Genomic DNA, 21,994 nt, shown 5'->3' with positions numbered 1-21,994 from the left:
TGTCCCATCATCATTTGAAGTAAAAACTCAAGTTCTAAGCAACTGATATAGACTCCACAAAGGTAAGAAATTTGTTTTAATTACACGGGGTTTTTGTTCTTATTGCTGCTGCTCTTTTTTTAATATGCCCCAAACATCTTCTATCATTCTATCCAGAATTTCAGAAAGTCTCCTCTCTTCTTTTCCTCTGTGACTAGAATAGCCAGCTCTGCCAGAGAGCTTTAACAAAAAGAAAAAAAAAAACAAAACTAAAAGCTTGCGTCACTTAATGACTCTACTGGCTTTGTGCTGTTCTGCCAAGATCAACGTTGCCTCACCTCTCACTATAAACTTGAAACCTTGGCAAACAATGACCCAAAAAAAAACACAAAAAAACCCACAAAACAACAACAAAAAAACCCAAAAAATCTCAACAACAACAAAAAGGAGAAACACTCAAGCCAAAGAGGAAAAAAAAAAGGTGTAAACAGATTTACTTTCATAGGAAACTTCTCTGAAATTTTCTAGAAGAAAGTTGATCGGGACAAAAACAAAAACCAAATACAAACTCCAAAATCAGACTAACAAAAATATTACCAAGTAAATATACGCCAAATTAAGAAATGGAACAGTCTGTTAGATGTGAATAAAGAAATTTTTAAAGGTGTTTTACATGTTCATGGCTATGAAAGCCTGTTTAAAGGTGGGAAGGCCATGTTATCAGTCTGGACTCTGTTCTGAGGAAAGATGTCCCATCTTAGAGAAACACTCAAGGCAAGTAAGCCATATGTCCTTAACATCATGTCCAAGAGAACTAAATCTTCTCCTGCTCTGTTCGTTTGTATGTTTTATTTTTGCCAGAGGATCACAGAGATAATTTGGGTTACAAATAACTTAATCCTCAGATTAAATCTGAGGCACTCACAATCAGAGGGCATTCACTGACCAACATTAGTTTTCAACTAATTAAAATGCCAGTGAGGCAACGGGGAGAAATACCAAAGCAAACACCTTTACTGGAAGGAAATACTTCTACCTCCAGCTTTAAGCTTTCCTATAAGGCTACCATGTCCATATAAGGAAAAAATTAAGAATGTTAAGTGTTAAATTTGGTTTCCAACAGCTCCCAAGCTTCTCCCTTCCTTACTTCCTATCATCATATGAACCACCTAAAAAAGCAAAAATACTAAAGCATCTTAATCATTCTCTAAGAGATCACCTAGCACTACCCAGTATATCCAGTGGAAAAACTGAGGCACAGGAACATTAAATAGTTGCACAAGACTCTTCTTTCCCTTCTCTAAATTCCCAGGCTATTTATAATCTACGTGCCACAATTAAAGTATTTGACTATACACTGTAGTGTCATATTGTCCTCTATTTGTTTTTATTACTCTCTATTTGTTTTATATGGTATCAGTCATATATCCCAAATGACTGTATGAAATGAAATACTAACTAGTATCAGACAAGTACTAACACTATACTTACATTCTTTATTTATTCTTTACAATAGCCCTATTATGAGGTGTTAATAGTTCCATTTTATAGAACAGTAGAGTGAAACTTAAAGACATTAACTTGCCCAAATCAACTAGTAAGTGGCAGAACTAGAATTTTTTAACTATTATAAATCTGTGACTTAATTAGGTATTTTATTAAACTATTCCAAAAGCTCCTATGTCATAAGGAGGAACTCAATAAATACTCCCTGATAATTCGCATGGCACCAGGAAGGATCCTGTATCTCCCACACAGATTAAAAGACCCTCAACTCTCTATACACACCCTCATACACACCCCACTCGGAGCTACTAAGCAACTTCAACAAGCCATGCAGCATTCCTTCAGCTCAACTGCTGCAAAGGAATGACAGGTACCAAGCCTCCACTTTGCTCACAGCCAAAAGGACTTGGCAGACAGGTGGGGTTTCCAGTATCCACATTAGGAGCTTACTGAAACTCAGCCTGCCCTATGATACACACCCCTGAGTTCAGGGAGCAAAGAGAAAAAAAAGCAGTCACAGAAAAAAAGATTCTCAGGCTCTGAATGGCAGCATTATGTAGGGTAAGGCAATAAGCTCTCACACTTGCTCTAGGTGTGTCAGAAACTAGAGGTGAGAGCCAGAAAGAACAAGGACAAGAGAGGCAGTAACAAATGATCCAAAGAAATACTGATGACAAAATATTTCACTTAAGTTGTAGGTCTAGAACCAAACAACATAATCCTTCTACTGTACCATCTACTAAAGATATATGAGGAAGTCAATTAAGAGTTTTACCCACATCAATCTAACAGCCTATTTTTAAAAAGAAAAGAACTTCTTAGGCAATATTCAAGTATTTAGAGGTAAAAGAGCATACTGTCTACAACTTACTCTGAAATAGTTCAGAAGAAAAAAATATGTATATGGGTGTGGGTATGTGTATATTTGTATATATGGAGAGAAAGGGAAAATGGTAGAGCAAATATAGCAATAATGTTGACAACAGGTAAACGTGCCTGAAGAGGATATGGGAATTCTTTGTACCATTTCTTGTAACTTCACTGTAAGTTTTAAATCATTTTTTTAAGTTGAAAGAGAACTGATATCTGCAAAAAAAAATAATAATTTAAAATTATGTAGAAATTACTTTGTAATGTATGTAGTATTCATGATTCAATGCAAAAATGACTAAAATCATTAAGCTGGTAGATAATAACTGTGCTAGATGATATTAGCAATCCCAAACTAAATTTAAAAAAAAAGAAGAGAAAAAAAGGAGAAAAAGAGAAAAAAAGAGAAAGATAAATATAAAACAGTATACACATGAGGGTAAAATAAAATAGAATAAAGCTTTAATCCTACTTCTATGAAAAGGAGAGTTCAAAATACAGTATAATGTCTAGTTGTTCTAAGAGCAAGTGATGTTGAGTAATTATGATATTATACAGATGGGACCAAGACTAGACTTGCAGTTAGAAGACATGGGTTCAATTTCCACATTTTTACTACTTTGTATAATCCTAACTACTTAAGTGTCCTGAACTTTGTTTTCGGGGCACAATACCTATTTTACACACTGGCTGAGATTTAGTAATAGGCATGCCAAAGTACTAGCAAGTTTTCAAAACAAAGGATGAATAATGAGTTCCACTGAATGAGTAACTGCAATGCCTAAAAGTATAAAAGTAAATTTTGGTTTGGGGACCTCAGGATACTAGAAAGTTGTAAGCCACCAGGAATAAGTCTTCTAATTGTATAAAAAGAACAACAGCCTCACATAGGACAAGTGATATGTCAGAACAATTTAACTACATGCTTGGAGAAACATTTGAATTTTACAATTATTATTTTTTTACAATTATTTTTATTTTTTTTTTAAAGATTTTATTTTTTTGACAGAGAGAGACACAGCGAGAGAGGGAACACAAGCAAGGGGAGTGGGAGAGGGAGAAGCAGGCTTCCCGCCAAGCAGGGAGCCCGATGCGGGGCTCGATCCCAGGACCCCGGGATCATGACCTGAGCCAAAGGCAGACAGACGCTTAACGGCTGAGCCACCCAGGCGCCCCTACAATATTTTTAAAATACGAAGTTTAACTTTCTATTTGTAAAAAGGCAAATAGTTGAGCCTATTACAAGGAACAGGGTAACATTTTAGAAGGTCTACAAAGAATGACCATGTCCAGTTGATCAATGATTCAAATGGAAAAACTGTGATGAGTATCTCACTTTCTAATGAAGGAGCAGTAGCCCCATTACAAGTGATTAATGCCAATAATAACACAAATATTAGGAAGACAAACTGCACTACACTGAGATATCCAAACAGTTAACCAGGAAAGTTGCTCACATTTCTAGTTTCTATTATTCTACATAGCAGTAAAGAATACTCAAGAGACTTACAATTTACTTACAATTTACTCAAGAAACTATATTGCCGGGGCACCTGGGTGGCTCAGTTGGTTAGGCGTCTGCCTTCTGCTGGGGTCATGATCCCCGGGTCCTGGGATCCAGCCCCACATCAGGCTCCCTGCTCAGCGGGGAGCCTGCTTCTCCCTCTCCTCCCTGCTCATGCTCTCTCTCACTATCTCTGTCTCTCTCTCTCTCAAATAACAAATAAAATTTAAAAAAAGAAACTATATTGCCCTGATAAATGAACAGGCAATTACCTCAACTCCATATGCCAATAATTCCCAACTACATCTATAGTATCTTATTAATTATAAGAATTAAAATTAGTTAATTTATGCAAAGTGTTAATTCAACGTCTAGCATATAGTAATTACTGTATAAACGATAGTTATTATTACCATTACCTTTCAAACATTTCCTCTTCATGAGTTCTTTTCCCTTTAAAGACATCCACACACAGATATCCTATATTCTTTAAAAACAAAAACAGCAACAACAAAGACCACCTTGAATTTATTAACTCCTATGCCTACTGTCCTACATTTTTTGGGATCTTTCACTATCAAATGTCTCTGCAATTAATAATTTACAATTGCTACCTCTTTATGCTCACCATCAATCTCTTCAGGACATGGTACTGATCCTTTACTCCACCACCACCACAATTTTACTTCATGGAATATCGCCATCTAAAGAAATCTCCTAATTGCAAAACCTACTGGCTTTTCCACAGGCCTCATTCTTAATTTTTCTGCAGCACCTAACCCTGGCTGCCTTGATGCTACATGATCCTGGATTCACTGGATGCATTAATAAGAAAAAGAGAGAATGAATAAAATGAAATGACAGGGGCTCCTGGGTGGCTCAGTGGGTTAAGGTTCTGCCTTTGACTCAGGTCATGATCCCGGGGTCCTGAGACCAAGTTCCACATCGGGCTCCCTGCTCAGCGGGAAGCTGGCTTATCCCTCTCCCTCTGCCCCTCTCCCTGCTTGTGTGCACGCGCGCGCTCTCTCTCTAATAAAACCTTTAAAAAAAAAAGAAATGAAATGACAAACCAGAACACTGGTTCTCCTACTACGCTGGTAGTTCATTTTTTTTCTCTCCTATGTTGCTTTCTTAAAAGAGCGAATTCCTCAAAGTTTAAATCAGAACTTCTTGCTCATCTCTATAGTTCAACCCACGGTATTCTCATCCCCTGCTGTCAGAACTCCAACCATCACTTCTAGTCTGACAAATCACAAATCTCATGAACTCTAAAACCGACATCGTCCCACTTTCATAAGTTCAACATATCCAAATCTGAAATCACCTCCTTCGACATCCCCCCCAAAATACTGCCTTTTCTGATTCCTTTTTTTTTTTTTTAACTAATGGCATTTCCAATTACCCAGGCTCAAAGCCTCTGTAGTCTTGGACTCCTTCCTATCCATCTTCCCCTTCCCTATCCATGTCATAAAGTCTTATCAGTTTTCTCTTCAAAATCTCTTATATTGATCCTTCTTTTTCACTTCCACTGTCATCACCTTAGTTTACATCACAATCACTTCCCATTTAGATTATTACAATAGATTAAGTCTTGCTAGCCTCCAGTCTCTTGCCATTCTGATCCATTTATATAATTACTTTTGGAAAATTAGTATTTCTCAGGGCGCCTGGGTGGCTCAGTCGGTTAAGCATCTGCCTTCAGCTCAGGTCATGATCTCAGGGTCCTGGGATTGGGCCCTGCATCGGGCTCCCTGCTCAGTAGGTAGTCTGCTTTTCCCTCTCCTTCTGCCCCTCCCCCCTGCTTGTGCACTCTTCCTCTCTCTCTCTCTAATAAATAAATAAAATCTTTAAAAACAAATTCCTTGACCACCCCGAGTCTGAAGAGATAACACCCATTTTCTTAATTCCTATATAAGTTTTCTATAATTTTTTAAAAGATTTATTTATTTTAGAGAGAGAGAGAGAGTGGGTCTGTTTGTGTTGTGTGTGTGTGTGTGCGTGCACAATGGGGAGAGGGGCAGAGGGAGAAGGAGAATCTCCAGCAGACACCCCACTGAGCATGGAGCCCCAAGGCAGGGCTCGATCTCATAACCCTGAGATCATGACCTGAGCCCAAATCTGGAATCAGAGGCTTAACCGACTGATCCACCCAGGTGTCCCGAAGTTTTCTATAATTTAAGAGCATTGTTTCTATTATACCAATGTTTCCAGGATCCTCCCCCCAACCCATGTTACCCTCCATCCCTAAAGGATAAGGAGTTTTATCCTACCCCATTTGAGAATGGGGAATGGATGGAGGTCAGAAGCCAACTGTGTTATATCCATATATCTGTTATTGCAGGACACATTATCACAAAATTTTATCAAAGTTTACTTCACTTGTCATAAAATCCATCTATTTATAAATTGTGACTCTACCGATATATATAGAAAAAGTATGAGCTATATATTTTTTAACTTTCCAAATTAATTGTTTCATCTTATCAAGCAAGATATTTTTATATTAATATGACTCAGTTAAAACTTTAGGCTTTCCTCACCATCAGTATAAACATTTTAAGGGATATTACACATTTGGGCTGATGAGATTCTAGGGAAGTAGTTCTTTTTTTTTTTCTTTTTCTTTTGTTTTTAAGATTTATTTAAGGGGTCCCTGGGTGGCTCAGTTGGTTAAGCCCCCAACTCTCTGGTTTCAGCTCAGGTCACATTCTCAGAGTCCTGGGATGGAGCCCCAGATCAGTGGGAGAGGGAGAAGTAGACTCCCCACTGAGCAGAGAGCCTGCTGCAGGGAACCATCCCAGGACTCTGAGATCATGACCTGAGCTGAAGGCAGATGCTTAGCCCACCCCCAAGAAGATATATTTAAGTAATCTCTACACCCAACGTGGGGCTCAAATTTATGACCTCGAGATCAAGAGTCATATGCTTTACCAACTGAGACAGCCAGGCGCCACTCTAGGGAGGTAGTTCTCTACAATTATATCCAAGAGCTATATCCTTAGATACTTAGTTTTTAAAAAAGGAAAAGAAAAGTAAAAAACGTGGTGAGCATGCATTATTTGTTCAGTGGCAGTCTATTCCAAAGAATTCGTCCACATACAGTTTCAATACAGAATACTGGGACACCTGGGTGGCTCAGTTGGGTAAGCATCTGCATTCAGCTCAGGTCATGATCTCAGGGTCCTGGGATCCAACCCTAACGTTGTCCGGGTCCCTGCTCAGCGGGAAGCCTGCTTCTCCCTCTCCCACTCCCCCCTGCTTGTGTTCCCTCTCTCGCTGTGCCTCTGTCAAATAAATAAATAAATAAATCTTAAAAAAAAAAAAATACAGAGGGGCGCCTGGGTGGCTCAGTCCGTTAAGCATCTGCCTTTGGCTCAGGTCATGATCCCAGCATCCTGGAATCCAGCCCAACGTCAGGCTCCCTGCTCAACGGGGAGTCTGCTTCGCCCTCTGCCCCTCCCCCTCCCCCTGCTCGTGCTCTCACGTGCCTGCTCGTGCTCTGTGCTCTCTCAAATAAATAAAATCTTTTAAAAATTGTTTTAATAAAAAAATAAAAAGAAACACAAAATCTTACTTAATTTTTATGTCTATTAGATGATGATTAAAAACCACCACCACCTGATAATGGCAACTATGCTGTATGTACAAATGTATTCAAATTTAAATGAAAACTGCTCCATGGCCTATTACCTAGTACTCCTCTCTGACTTTGCCCCTCACAACCAAAGGACTCACAGCATTCTGCAAAGAACAGTCCTAGACTACAACAAACTTAGAGATAGCAGGCTACCTGGCAGCTACTTATTCACAAACTCTACAGAAAATGTATCATCATTTTTACCCACATTTACTAGTTCCCAGCCAAGTGCTAAAACTATGGAGTAATCAGTCAAAGGTGGAAGGAGGAGAAAGAACATGTAAGAATTTCATTATTGTGTTGCTCTCAACTCTGAAAAAGTTATAGTGACCTATATTTTACTATTGCTGAATAGACTCTGAGGAGCCAAATAAGCTTGCTTATAAATTTTTCCAGCTTTATTAAGGTATAATTGACAAAATTGTAATGTAATATATAATGAAGTGTATAACATGATGATTTGATATATGTATATACTGTGAAAGAACTCCCATAATCAAGTTAATTAACACATACTAGAAAGAGAATAGAAAAGATAAATAAAATGAAGAGTTAGAGTTTTGAAAAGATAAACAAAATGGATAAATCTTTAGCTAGACTAAGAAAGAAAAAAGACTAATAAAATCAGAAATGAAAGAAATGTTATAATAACACAGAAATACTAAGAATCATAAGAAACTACTGGGAAGGAGCGCCTGGCTGGCTCAGTCAGTGAAGCACGAGACTCCTAATCTCAAGATTGTAAGCCTTCGGCTCAGGTTATGATCTCAGGGTCCTAGGATTGAGTCTGCATCAGGCTCCCCGCTCAGCAGGAAACCTGCTTCTCCCTCACTCTCTGCCCATCTCTGCCCCTCCACCCCACTCGTGCTCTCTCTCTCGCTATCTCTCTCTCTCAAATAAATAAATAAAATCTTAAAAAAAAAAAAAAGATTGTAAGTTTGAGCCCTGCGTTGGGTGTAGAAATAACTTAAAAATAAAATCTTAAAAAAAGGAAAGAAAGAAAAAAACAAGCAAACAAACTACCGTGGAGACGCTTAATTATAGAGAACAAACTGAGGGTTACTAGAGGGGAGGTGGGGGAGGGTGGATGCATTAAACAGGTGATAGGGATTAAGGAGTGCACCTGCTGTGATGAGCACAGGGTATGTAAGTGATGAGTCACTAAATTCTACACCTGAAACCAATATTACACTATATGTTAACTAACTGGAATTTAAATAAAAATTTGGAAGAAAAAATCAAGGTATTTTTAAATTAAAAAAAAAAGAAAAGAAACTACTGTGAAAAAATATATGCCAACAAGTTGGATAACCTAGAAGACCTGGATAAATTTCTAGAAATATACAACCTACCAACCAAGACCGAATCATGAAGAAATAGAAAATCTGAACGTAAATACTTGTATTTATTTAACCTTTAATTTTTTTTATACTTATTTAATCATCATTACTACATAGCTCCTGGGACTTATTACATCAAAACAGTCTGCTTTACATTGTTGTCTCTAATATCAGGTAAACTTCTAGGAAGCTAGAAGCCAAAATTGGGAAACAAGCATGTCATCTTATCACCTGTTATTTCCTTGTGTAGTAGAGATACTAAATTGTATGTTCCACATTGTTCCCAATCTGAACACACTAGCTTCCTATGGGCAGGCTAAAAACTTTTCCATGTGTGAGATGATGGAAAACTGGGTCCTAACCTTTTTGCAGACCCCCACAATTAGAGGCAGATTTACAAAGAAACTAATGAAGATTAAACTTCAGGGTCCCTCTTTTGCACAGGTCTCAAGGTCCAATATCTAATTTTCACTTTTAAAAAATGTTTTCCGGGGCACCTGGGTGGCTCTGTCGTTAAGCATCTGCCTTCAGCTCAGGTCATGATCCCAGGGTTCTGGGATCGAGCCCCGCATAGGGCTCCCTGCTCAGTGGGAAGCTTGCTTCTCCCTCTCCCACTCCCCCTGCTTGTGTTCCCTCTCTTGCTGTGTCTCTCTCTGTCAAATAAATAAATAAAATCTTTTAAAAAAATGTTTTCCTTAAACAGGACCCCCTGAATTATATGAGCTTCAGGGCCCATAGAATTTGAATTGTATTATAGAAACTAGGTTTCTAAAGTATATGTTACTTGAGGGGCGCCTGGGTGGCTCAGTCGTTAAGTGTCTGCCTTCAGCTCAGGTCATGATCCCAGGGTTCCGGGATCAAGTCCCACATTGGGCTCCCTGCTAGCCGGAAGCCTGCTTCTCCCTCTCCCACTCCCCATGCTTGTGTTCCCTCTCTCGCTGTGTCTCTCTCTCTGTCAAATAAATAAATAAAATCTTAAAAAAAAAAAAAAAGCATGTTACTTGAGAAAATACATAATTCAAAAAGCTACTTTAAATTCAGTAATATTAATAAACTTATATTTTATTAAAGCAACATGTAGTATGTTTTTCATTGTATAAAGTTTGTTAGCACTAAATAGCTAAATTATACTGTTGATACACATTTGGATTTTGCATTCTTGAGCCCACTGTAATAATTCCACCAAGGATCCAAAGCTGACAGAATAAAAATGACAGGGCTAAATTTAAAAGATCATAGCTCAAGGGGCACCTGGGTGGCTCAGGTTAAGCGTCTGCCTTCAGCTCAGGTCATGATCCCAGGGTCCTGGGATCGAGCCCCGCATCAGGCTCCCGGTTCTGTGGGGAGTCTGCTTCTCCCTCTCCCACTCCCCCTGCTTGTGTTCCCTCTCTTGCTGTGTCTCTCTCTGTCAAATAAATAAATAAAATCTTTAAAAAAAAAAAAGATCATAGCTCAAGACTGCCAGCATTAAAAGTAATGCTCTAGAAGCTAATTAAATTTAGAAAAACATTTTATTTCTCTGTATTAATGAAATACAAAGGACAATTATTTCACAAGAGTATGCCCAGTACCTCAAAATGTGCTGCCATTTTTCTCAGACCAAAGTAATAAACCAGGCTATAGCTGAAGCCACTCTAATTATCCCTTACTGTATTCTTCATCAACAAAGTCAGCTTCTCTTAGCCTCTGTTTCTAAAAAACCCAAAATAGTCATTCAAATGTTTGCTGAAATGAAACTGGCTTATGCATAAAGAGGGATGAGGCCTGGAGGAATACTGGGCCAGGAAGAGCCTGTCACCCTAAGAGATAGTGAGGTAAATGAGGTTCAGAGATCTACAGATTACTAGCATTGGAGACCTCATTATGAATATGACATGAATGTGGCTGAGATCAATGAAGACTAAAAAGGATTTGTTGCTGCAGAGCCTGGGGGCCCTTTGATGAAACCAGATATAAGATGTAGAAAGCTTAGAAGGGGATAGGTCTCTTAAGGGAATTTATTTCACAATAAATAAAGTTCAATGAGGTCTCTTAAGTAAACATTACTAATTTCATGTGTAGAGAACATGACATTTATGCAAATGATAATATCAAAGTATCCCCACCAAGATATTACTTATTAACTACAAAGGAAAAGATAGTAACTTTACCATGGAGCAACCTGGCAGAAACCACCTTAACCAAGTGATCAAGGTCAACATCACCAGCAATAATACATACTAACATCATGAATCCCATGGTAATAATACACTGAAGACACAACATTATTTGTAGTATTCTTGCCTAAACCATATCATCTCAGTCCAATCATGAAAAAACATCAGAAAAATCCAAATTGAGGAACATTTGACAAAATAGCTGATCAATACTCTCCAAAAATGTCAAGGTTATAAAAGACAGAGAGACAGAAATTTTTACAGAATGCAGGAGACTAAGGAAGAAAAACACCTAAAATGCAATGTGAGAACCTAGACAGGAAAAGAACACTGGTGGACAAACTTGTGAAATCTAAAAAAGGTCTTCAGTTACTGGCAGTATTGTACCAATATTAACTTCCTGGTTCTCATCATTGTACTTATATATAAGTACAATGGTTATATAAGATGATAACATCAGGGGTGCCTGGGTGGCTCAGTTGGTTAAGCGTCTGCCTTCAGCCCAGGGTCCTGGGATCGAGCCCCATATCAGGCTCCCTGCTTAGCAGGGAGTCTGCTTCTCCCTCTCCCTCTGCCTGCCACTCCCCGTTTGTCCTCTCTTTGTCAAATAAATAAATAAAAATCTTTAATTAAAAAAAAGATGATAACATTAGAGGAAGCTGACTGAGGAATACATGAAAATTCCCTTCTCTGAATTATTTCTGTAACTTTTCTGTAAGTCCAAAATTGGTTCAAAATAAAAAAACTTTAAATTATGCAAATAATTCATTGAAGGAGATGGAACCTTGGGCCCAAAGGGGAATAGAGGCATTTGGAAAGTTAATATCTGTATGTATAAAGGTAGGTGGACTAAGACAGATTTATAGGAAAAAAGGAGTTATTGATATAGTTTGTGATCCTGGTAAACTAGAGTCCAGTGAAGCTTTCATGTGAAATCTCTGGGTTCATTATGTTTAACATCACAGTATAGTAGTTAATGGGTTGTTCTATTAGTTCAGGAACCTGTTTCTCAGAGCTTGATTTACCTAGAATGAACTATTAGAAAAGTTTATAAATCCAAGTAAATGTAAAAAAATAGGGGTTTTATTAGGGTGATGGAATTAAGGATTTTTTTTACCCTTTTCCCTATTTTCTAAATTATCCATAATTCGTGTATATATTATCTATAATTCAGTTTTCTTTTTTTTTATTTTTTTTAAGATTTTATTTATTTGAGAGAGAGAGAGAATGAGAGACAGAGAGCATGAGAGGGAGGAGGGTCAGAGGGAGAAGCAGACTCCCTGCTGAGCAGGGAGCCTGATGTGGGACTCGATCCCGGGACTCCAGGATCATGACCTGAGCCGAAGGCAGTCGCTTAACCAACTGAGCCACCCAGGTGTCCAATATAATTCATAGTTTTCTTACACAAAGTAAAATCAAAAGTGGAATTTAAACTCATTTTCCCTAAAGATAAAATGAAAGGACTCTGGACCAGAGGTAACCAATCATTGAAGACACCTAATATACCAACAATATGAAAGCTGTTTAATAAATGATAACTATTTCTGGGGCCCCTAGGTGGCTCAGTGGGTTAAGCATCTGCCTTATGGGTCATGGTCCTGGGGTCCTGGGATTGAGCCCGGCATTGGGCTCCTTACTCAGCAGGGAGCCTGCTTCTCCCTCTCCCTCTGGCTGCCACTCCCCCTGCTTGTGCTCTCTCTCTCTGTCAAATAAAAATAAAATCTTAAAAAATAAATGTTAACTATTTATTTAGAAATAGAGGGCTAGCGGCGCCTGAACGGCTCAGTCAGTTAAGTAGCAACTCCTGGTTTCGGCTCAGGTCATGATCTCAGGGTCTTGTCAAGCCTGGTATTGGGCTTCAAGCTTGGCAGGGAGTCTGCTTGAGGATTCTCTCTCCCTCTCTCTCTGCCCCTCCCCCCACTTGTGGTATCTCTCTCTCTCTCTCTCTCAAATAAATAAATAAATCTTAAAAAAAAAAAAAGAAATAGGGGGCTAGATTTGGATATCTATTTCCTTTCATTCTATTCTCATTGTAGCTGCTGCTAAGGTTCAGATCCTCACCACCTCTGGACCAGGGCACCACATTACTGATTCACTGCCAAGCCTCCAATCCTACATATAACTACCACAGGACTCCCAAAATATCACATTACTCCCCTTTTCAAAAATCTTCAAGGCTCCCAAAAGGGGCATTCTTTTGGCTAGAGAAAAACAGTATTTTTCTAATTCACAAAGGGGAAAATTAATGGTTGCATTTTTTACAAGTTTCTCTCCCTTAACTTTTACTTGTCTTCTTATTCTACTACTACTAACAGGGCAAAACCGTGAACAAATAACAAACTTAAAGAAAAAAAAAAACAAAGCAGTCAACTGGACCTACTTTGACAGCGTTTTTTCCTTATTGACTCATGCTCGTGATTGTGATTTTTATACTGCATATTTCTATATTCACATATTCTGCCAGTATAAAATTAACTTTTATTTATAGATTGAATTCAGTATATCTGGCGCCTGCACAAAGTTTGAAATTAGATCTTACCACCACTTTCAGCCACAACTTCTATTCACTCATTTATTGATCAGACATTTCACTGAGCACCTATTATGTGCCCCTCACTCATCTTCCACTTCAGGTAAGCTGGACTCTTTTCTGTATAATGATACGCTCTGTACTCTACTTCCTCGGTGCCTTGACTCTAATATTGCCTCCACCAGCAGTGCCTTTCCTATCCATTTCTTCTTGTTAAAAATTGTAAGTATGCTTCAAGTAAAAGCTGCATCAAAAGCCTTCCCAGGAGATGCCTGGGTGGCTCAGTCGGTTGCGCATCTGTCTTCGGCTCAGGTCATGATCCCAGAGTCCTGGGATTGAGCCCACATCGGGTTCCCTGCTCAGCGGGGAGTCTGCTCTCTCTCTCCATCTGCCTCTCCCCCTGCTCATGCTCTCTCTCAAATAAAAAATAAAATCTTAAAAAAGCCTCCCCAGATTCTCTCCCTCTCCCACCTTTCCATTTTCACTGATTTCATCCTCTTCTGTGCTCTTAGCACATGTGGAGCATTCCCATCCTCCCTCATGTTACAGTTATTTGTGTACATGCACTACAACATATATTCCTTAAGGGCATCTTTTTACACAGAGGTTGAATATAATAGGCACTGAATCACTAAAAGTTTAATTGAAAGAGAAAACTTTTTGTTTGAAGGGATAAGTACCTAGGACAACCAATTCCAACACCCCGATAAATTCTGACTTTCCTTAAGTAAAAGAGCCCCCAAAATGTCCATAGCTAGCTTGAGATATTGCATATTTTTTCTAATGGAGACTATATCAGTTGAATCAATATTTGCTTCTGATTCAAGCTTGAAAATAAAGAGATAAGCATCTACAACCATAAAAAAGGTTAAGCTATTTGTTGATTTATGGGCTGGTTATCTCAAACTCCCCAGTGAACACAGTTACTCAACTCAAACAATTTCCTGAGGATTGGACTTTGGCAGCTTCAAATTATTACATCATGTACAAGAAGAAGAACTGTATGCTGATAAAAAATAGAAAGCCTTATTTTTCCTTTTATAAGAACTCAGAAAACTGTCATTTACAACAAATTTTCCAAAACCAGTTAGGAAGAAAAAAAGAGTGACAAGACATGTTTCACTTTGTTATAACTGACAAACTAAGAAATAACAGTTGCAGGCTACTTAGTCCATCCTTATAAGGATCGAAAGCTGTATAGATAATTTACTGACTTCTGAAGGAGGCAGCATGATAATAAAAAGAACATAGTGGTAAAAAGTGCAGCCTCTGGGGCACCTGGGTGGCTCAGTCATTAGGCGTCTGCCTTCGGCTCAGGTCATGATCCCAGGGTCCTGGGATCGAGCCCCGCATTGGGCTCCCTGCTCGGCAGAAGCCTGCTTCTCCCTGTTCCACTCCCCCTGCTTGTGTTCCCTTTCTTGCTGTCTCTCTGTCAAATAAACAAAATCTTTTAAAAAATAAATAAATTTAAAAAAGTGCAGCCTCTGCAGGGCCAACTACATTGCATAGCCTCAGGAAACACCATGCTCACAATGGAGATTCAAGGGGTACCATTCCCAGGAAACACAATGTGAATTATACTACTTAGGGATCCAGAGTCAGCAAGTTAGAACAGGTCTGGACTCCGCCATCTAACAACTAACAACATCATAACCAAGTTATTGAATCAGTTATTGAAGTCTCAGGTACCTCATCAGTAAAATGGAATTAATAAATAACACCTAAGTCATGGGATTGTCATGAGGATAATGTATACATGTATAATTAGACCAGTACCTGGTATTAGTGAGGCATAAATGCTTTGATGATCATGATAAAGAATAAGATGAATCTACATTCCAAACCTGCTCCATCACTTTCAGATCATTTACTACCTACAGTAAATGTGATCTGTTGAGAGTATTCAACAAAATTATATAGGCAAAATACTTAGGGACAGTACAGAATAGGAGCTCTGACTATGACGGCTGGAGGGGGCGCCTGGCTGGCTCAGTTGGTAGAGCATGCAACTCTTGATCTCAGGGTCATGAGTTCGAGCTCCACATTGGGCATAGAGTTTACTTTAAAAAAAAGTAAATCATCATAATTGGCCATCCCCTATACCACTCTCTTTCCTTCTTCCTTTCTCTCTTACACACACACACACATAAACTTAATGTAAAAAATTAAACTGTAATTGATAGCACAAACCCAAAGCCATATCAAAATGAGGGCAAATGTAATCTAAAAATAATACATTCTCAATACAATTTACCTAGACTACTGTAATAACTTCCAAACTATTTTTACCTTTCTAATCCTGTCTATAACACACTACCAAAAGCAAACTCCAATCAATCACTGTTTAGCTTAGAAAACTTCAGTGACAAAATACAGTCAAAACTCCTTGGCCTTAAATGGCCTTCTATAATCTTAACCTATGTACAGTTTCCAACCTCATCTACCGCTAATCCCTTCAAACACAAAAAAAGATGTGTTCTGTGTATACGCCCAGCATTTTTCTCAATAAGGACTATTACTCCCTTCGGCGCCTGGGTGGCTCATATGGTTAAGTGTCTGCCTTCGGCTCAAGTCATGATCCCGGGGTCCTGGGATCAAGTCCCACATCGGGCTCCCTTCTTAGCGGGGAGCCTGCTTCTCCCTCTCCCTCTGCCTGCCACTCACCCCCTGCTTGTGCTCTCTCTCTCTCTGTGTCAAATAAATAAAATCTTAAAAAAAAAAAAAAAGGAATATTACTCCCTTTCCCACTCCCATCTTCCCAATCCCACCTAATACAAGTAATCCTTTCCACTCAGCAAACCTGTTTGAAAAAGCCATTCTGCTGGCAACTTACAGAAATAGAGACTAATGATAGTCACGCCCTATTAGGAAGGAGTAGTTATATTTATAATAAATTGTTTCCCAAAGAATTGTCTAAATACAGCTCCTTACCAATTGGGACGTATTGCCTCCCTCCCAGGAACTTCCTTAATCAGTACTTAACCAGTATATCTGTACTTTATTAGAATACAATATAGAAAGTTACACTGTCTTACACTCAACAGATGCTCAATACTTGTTAAATAAAAGAATAAATGAATAAGCTTTGTGAAACACATTTTTCAGTTTAGAGATTAACTCAGTTATAAGTATGATAAATCATCTTTCTGTCTCTTCCCTGAATCTACTGTCTAAATCATATCATACCTAAATCACACATTCTGTTTCCAAAAGGTCTGTGGAATAAAGATACTCTATGGCCAGAAGGACTAACACAATGCTCTTTCTCAAACACACTGCTAATAGCACCAAACTAGTAACAGCAGGGGTTAAAGGAAAGAGAATCCACAGCAATTAAATTAGGCCCCAAAATGACAACTATATTAGGCAAAATGATAACTATGAGTTGCATGAAGTTGCTCTCTATTATCTTCTGGCTCAATAACTTAGAGCTAGAGATTTTTTCCCTTAATTTTTTAAGCCCCTAAGGTTTCTTAATTTAAGTGCTTGATTGCAACTACGCACTATTTATGAATCATTATAAATACACCACTACCCAAATTCTTTTGGCACAAACAATTATGAAGGCATGATGGCTCTATCAACAAGAGGAAAATAGGAAGGGAAGCCAGTGACTGCACTCATTACTGCTAGGAGAACACTGGTACTGAATGGCACAAGCAACTCCAGTATGAGAGACTAATAAGCACATGACTGGGAAGGTGACAGAGGATACCAAGAAAAGAAGGGCATCTATAAAGAACCCCAACTCTATGGGGGCAGGAGGTGGAGGAATGGGCAGGGATCCACTGAAATCTACTCTAAAAGCCTTCACAATACTCAAACAAAAACAGGCTACCAGACTCCAGGTTTTGAGCCAGTTCAAATCCTAGCTCTAACACTCAAAACTGAGAGACCTTCAGCAAGTTATTTAGCTATAAAATTGTAATAGCAGTCACCACTTAATGAACACCAACTGTGAGCTAGGCACCATACACATGGTATGTCCTTTAATTCCCACACCTAATCTACCAAATAGGGATTATTCTCATTTTGCAGAAAATAAAAATCCATGTTCCTTCTACCCATGTATGACTGCTTCCCAGAGGGATAATGCTACCTATGTGGCAGGGTTGTAGTGGGAATTAGAAGTAAATGCAAAGTACTTACTTAGCACAGGAACTAGCACCTGCCACATCATAAAAACTCAGGAAGTCATTATTGTATAAGTGCAACTATCACTTGAATAAATGACTCAATTGAACGGCAATAACATCCCACGAACAAGTTTTCCCTCATACTTTCTACCATAAAAATGACTTTAATTAGCAATACTTTTGGAGAACCAAAGGTGTGCGCACGTACAGCTTCTTAGTTGAGGATCAAAACATAAAATCCAAAGAAATAAAAAAGTCCATTATCAAGGTGATATTTGACTCAATCTGAACACTAAGTATTAAATATTTTACTTTCAAAAGCATTATAGATCTCATACCTCAAGGGAGCAGGAGCTAATGAACAAATCTAACTTCCCCAAAAATAATTCCCAGAAGCATCTGTTATCCTGAAGTACTCAGCAAACCATTTCCCAGAATTAAGAACATATTGCTAAAATCTTAGTGAATTTTGCCAAAAACATTCTGCTGAGAGGAAAAAGAATCATTCTGATTTTAGAAGCAAATGCTACTTTCCAGCTTAGCCACAAAATAGATCTTTTCTTCATTATTACTCTTATCAGTATGTTAATACTGAAAATAAATAGAAAAACATCACAAATATACTTCCATTTGAAGGAAATTTAAAATATTAAACCCATAACATTTGCTTTAATCTTAATGAGCTCAATAAAATCCATGAGAATGTTTTTTTAAACCAATAATAAAAATCAAATTTCCAAAGACTTATTAATAATTGAAACAGACAGGAGAGTAGAGCAAAAACAACAGTCGTATGCCAGAGCCCTCCTCAAAGTTAAGAGAGTCTTACAACCTCAATTTCAAAGTTTAAATTTTTGTTATTAAAAGCAACACTTCAGAAGGACTGACCAGACACAAAGACGAAATCCCTCCATCCACTTGCAGTTTTGCCACAAGGACAGTACTTACCAGACAGCAGCACGTTCAAACTCCAGCAATCCCAAGGGCATTTGTGGGGCAAGGGATCCAGGAATGAGGAGGGCCAAGGGAAGAGCCTGAGTTGTGGGGAGGGAAGGGTACAGGAGGGAGGAGACAACTGCAGCTAGCAACAATGGGAAATTGTGAATCTAAACCACAAAGGCTTCCTGCAGAACAGGACAACAGGGAAAGGGCAATTCTTTTTTACCACCTACCAGGAACTCAGAACTGACAATTCATGATAAAGCTAAAAAGATGGGGCCTCCAATTAAATGTAAACAAAGTAAACTTAAGAAAGTAACCAAAAGTAACTTGAAAGGACATATCACAAACTTCATAGAGGCTTAAGAAAAACAATTAGGAGGCTGTTTTCTCCAGGGGCATTCCTGATGACAAAGGTCAGCAATATAACAATGAAGTCTGCAGAGTAGCAGCTGCTTCCAAACAGAGGGCCAGCCCTAAAAAACAGTCCTTTGCACTACACTCAAAAGGAGCACTAGAAGACACATTCATAGTACTTTAGAGAATAACCAAAACAATGTCATTGTTTGAATCCTTAACTCAGAATTCCAAGACTGTCTGGACTTAAATTATATCACTTTAATAGGCAAAACACCTCCTTAAACAAGACACACTCTTCAAGAAAGTTATTGTGTGAACTGAGCTTTTGAATTCAAGATCAATTCTAAAATGCTTGGGATCTCAAAGGTTCCCGAAACCAAAGGCAAGGACAGTGAAAGATCTCCACCCCTCTCTCAGGGAAGAAGCCAAGTTATATCACCAAGAACAAACAGCAGGCAGAGTCCTGACTCCAAACATGTGATCAGTCAGGCCAGAACTTACATTTGCAAGCAGGGCACAAAGGCCCCAGAGGATCAACACACACCCTTCTATGTATTACACCCAGTTATAAAACAACTTTATTGAAAGGAGTTGTTTTATAAGCATACTGATTTTAAAAACTCATCAGCAGAAACCCTGCCAAATATGAAGGTCTGTTGTATTTCTACAGGTTGTGAGAGAAAATATGAGATTTAATTAAGATTTATTGATAAAATTGAACAGATTCAGGCACTGCCCAAAACTAATTAAGCTCTTACATTTTAACAATATACTAAAGTACTCCTTTCACAACAGTAAGAGTGCCCAAATTAAAAAAAAAAAAAAAAAAAGATACTACTGCTTTTCTTTTGCTAACCATTAGCATTCTAACTCAGGTCTCCTAGTGGTAGGTGGGGGTGGAGATGTCATTCCGAACTGTGAAAAACAGGATTTCTATTGATCAGTGCTAAATGCAAAAAAAGAATGTACAAATATCAAGGTCAAGCTCTCTAATCAAGTCTTTCAGTGATGGTTATACATTTGTTGTAGGGCTAATCAAATAAAACTAGAGTAATTGGGGAAGAGTTACCGATCTTCAACCCTAGCTACAATGTAACTACATAAATGACTTTTCATATATTAGCCAGGCAAGGGAGGTGATCCACAGGAAAATCTCACCCTAACAGATTGTAATCTCTTTTGAAGCCCCTCAGAAAATACTTCATGTAAAACACTTCTATATAATCATATTCCACCTTGTATATAGCTGTTTCTCGGACCAGCGGGGCTTGAACTCACAACTGTGACACTGAGACCTAAGCTGTGATCAAGAGTTGGACACTTGACCAACTGAGCCACACAGATGCCCCTATTTTTTGACATTTCTTATTTCCTTTTCAAGACTGCACAGGAGATTCTGTCTCACATAGAGACAACCCTGCATCAACCACTGGGCCTCTCCACCTAAAATAAATTGAGTAACTACAGGTGTCTGCTACCTAAGTGTCAAACTGCCTGTAGGAGAGTTTTTGTGAGCATGATTGCTAGGTCAAGAGGGAGAGTGATATATATGGTTTCAGAAGTCATGTTTAAATGTCCTGGGATCCTAAAGCTGGATGACTGGTTACAACAGTACTTTTTAAAATTGTACTTTAACAAAACTCGTCATATTGTTCAAGTACTACGCAAGGAGTATTACATATAATAGCCTTCCTTTGACCATAAGAGACAAAGACCTCAGACAAAAATATATAAATATCATCAGCAGGGAGAAACTACTTCTAAGACTTGAATAAGGCAATCAAGAGAAATGGGGAGTGGGGGCAGGTTTAATGGAAGAACACAGGCTAAAAAGTCCCTACTTGGTCCGATACCACAACCTTTCATAATTGGTCTCCACTAGCAAGTGAGGTAGGGTACAGCAGAATGTTCAATTTAATGAAAGAACATTATGTTTCTCTTAAAGTCATAAAAGAGAAACAGAATTTCTCTAAGAAAAACCAAGGTGACTCCCTCCTGGAGTAACCCCAAAGCAAAACCATTTTTGTTGGTTTTTATTTCTGAGATGCTAATGATAATGCTGATGTTGGCAGTAAAGGCAAGAGCTGAGTGGCTCAAGTAGGAGCCAAATTGGAAAATAAAAGCCTCTTGATTCTAGCACTCCAGAGGGTAGTGAGGAAGTCTGTGGACTTTTAAATAAACTATGGAGGATTGAGGTGAGGAGGAGCAGGGTAGAGACTGCTTTATATCAACTGGAAGCCCATAGAAACAGTAGCATTTGATCCCTGGGTTATATGCTCACAGGAAAAAAAAAAAAAGAGCTTAATTCAGAGCTGTAAAACTGGAGTTTTGGAAAATGAAACTAAGATACAGATTGATCTTGTCAACAAGGAATCCCCCAAAAATATTCTAGCTTTTTGACTCTATATTCTAAGGGAGAATATACTGGAAAGTCCATGAAAAACAAGAAAAACTATACAGCTAATTTGTATCTAGTTTTTATTCTGAGATTTATTCACAGTGTTGATAAATAGTGTGTATACCTTAAATATCCGATCATTTCACTTAAATACATATTACTGAGAAAAGGTATATTGTAGACAAAGAGAAAAAAGGAAAAAAAAAACTGATTCTAAGGGCACATTCTGGAGAAACTTTGGCTGTTAAGCACAGGCCTATGCAGTAAAACCATCCAAGAGAACTTGTATATTTCTCACACAAATGGACTCTTAAAAAAAGAGGAAAGGGGCGCTGGGGTGCCTCAGTGGGTTAAGTGTCATTCTCTTAATTTCAGCTGGGGTCATTGTGGGCTCGAGTCAGTGCTGCGTGTGGAGCCTGCTTGGGATTCTCTCTCTCCCTCTCCCTCTAACCCTCCCAACCCCTGTTCATGCACATGCTCTCTTTCTCTCAAAAACAAAACAACAACAACAAAAAACCACCAAAAAATAAAAACAAAATAAAAACAAAAGAGGAAAGGCAGTCAGAGACCATTTATTTGGGTTTCTGCTACTCCAATATCATCATCATTTAAATTCATATATTAAATTACGTCTTGCAT

The 21,994-nt window shown here is 38.4% G+C and overlaps 1 protein-coding gene across 18 annotated transcripts in view; it reads right to left on the bottom strand.

The window, feature by feature from the left end:
- Positions 1-21,994, bottom strand: part of USP54 (ubiquitin specific peptidase 54) — a 121,369-nt gene that overhangs the window by 58,591 nt on the left and 40,784 nt on the right. For 2 of the 18 annotated variants that reach the window (XM_078077573.1, XM_078077576.1), the window contains exon 1: positions 18,607-18,985. The exons of 4 other annotated variants lie outside the window; for them this stretch is intronic. The gene's annotated coding sequence lies outside the window, so the exon portion shown is untranslated. Of the gene's footprint in view, positions 1-84; positions 104-18,546; positions 18,572-18,606; positions 18,986-21,994 lie in introns of those variants that run through there. 12 more of the 18 variants (XR_013449732.1, XM_078077575.1, XM_078077574.1 and 9 more) reach the window with 12 other exon arrangements.

The sequence above is a fragment of the Halichoerus grypus genome, chromosome 7, assembly GCF_964656455.1.
Source record: "Halichoerus grypus chromosome 7, mHalGry1.hap1.1, whole genome shotgun sequence".
Lineage (NCBI taxonomy): Eukaryota > Metazoa > Chordata > Mammalia > Carnivora > Phocidae > Halichoerus > Halichoerus grypus.
This window is presented reverse-complemented; position numbering and strand designations above follow the sequence as displayed.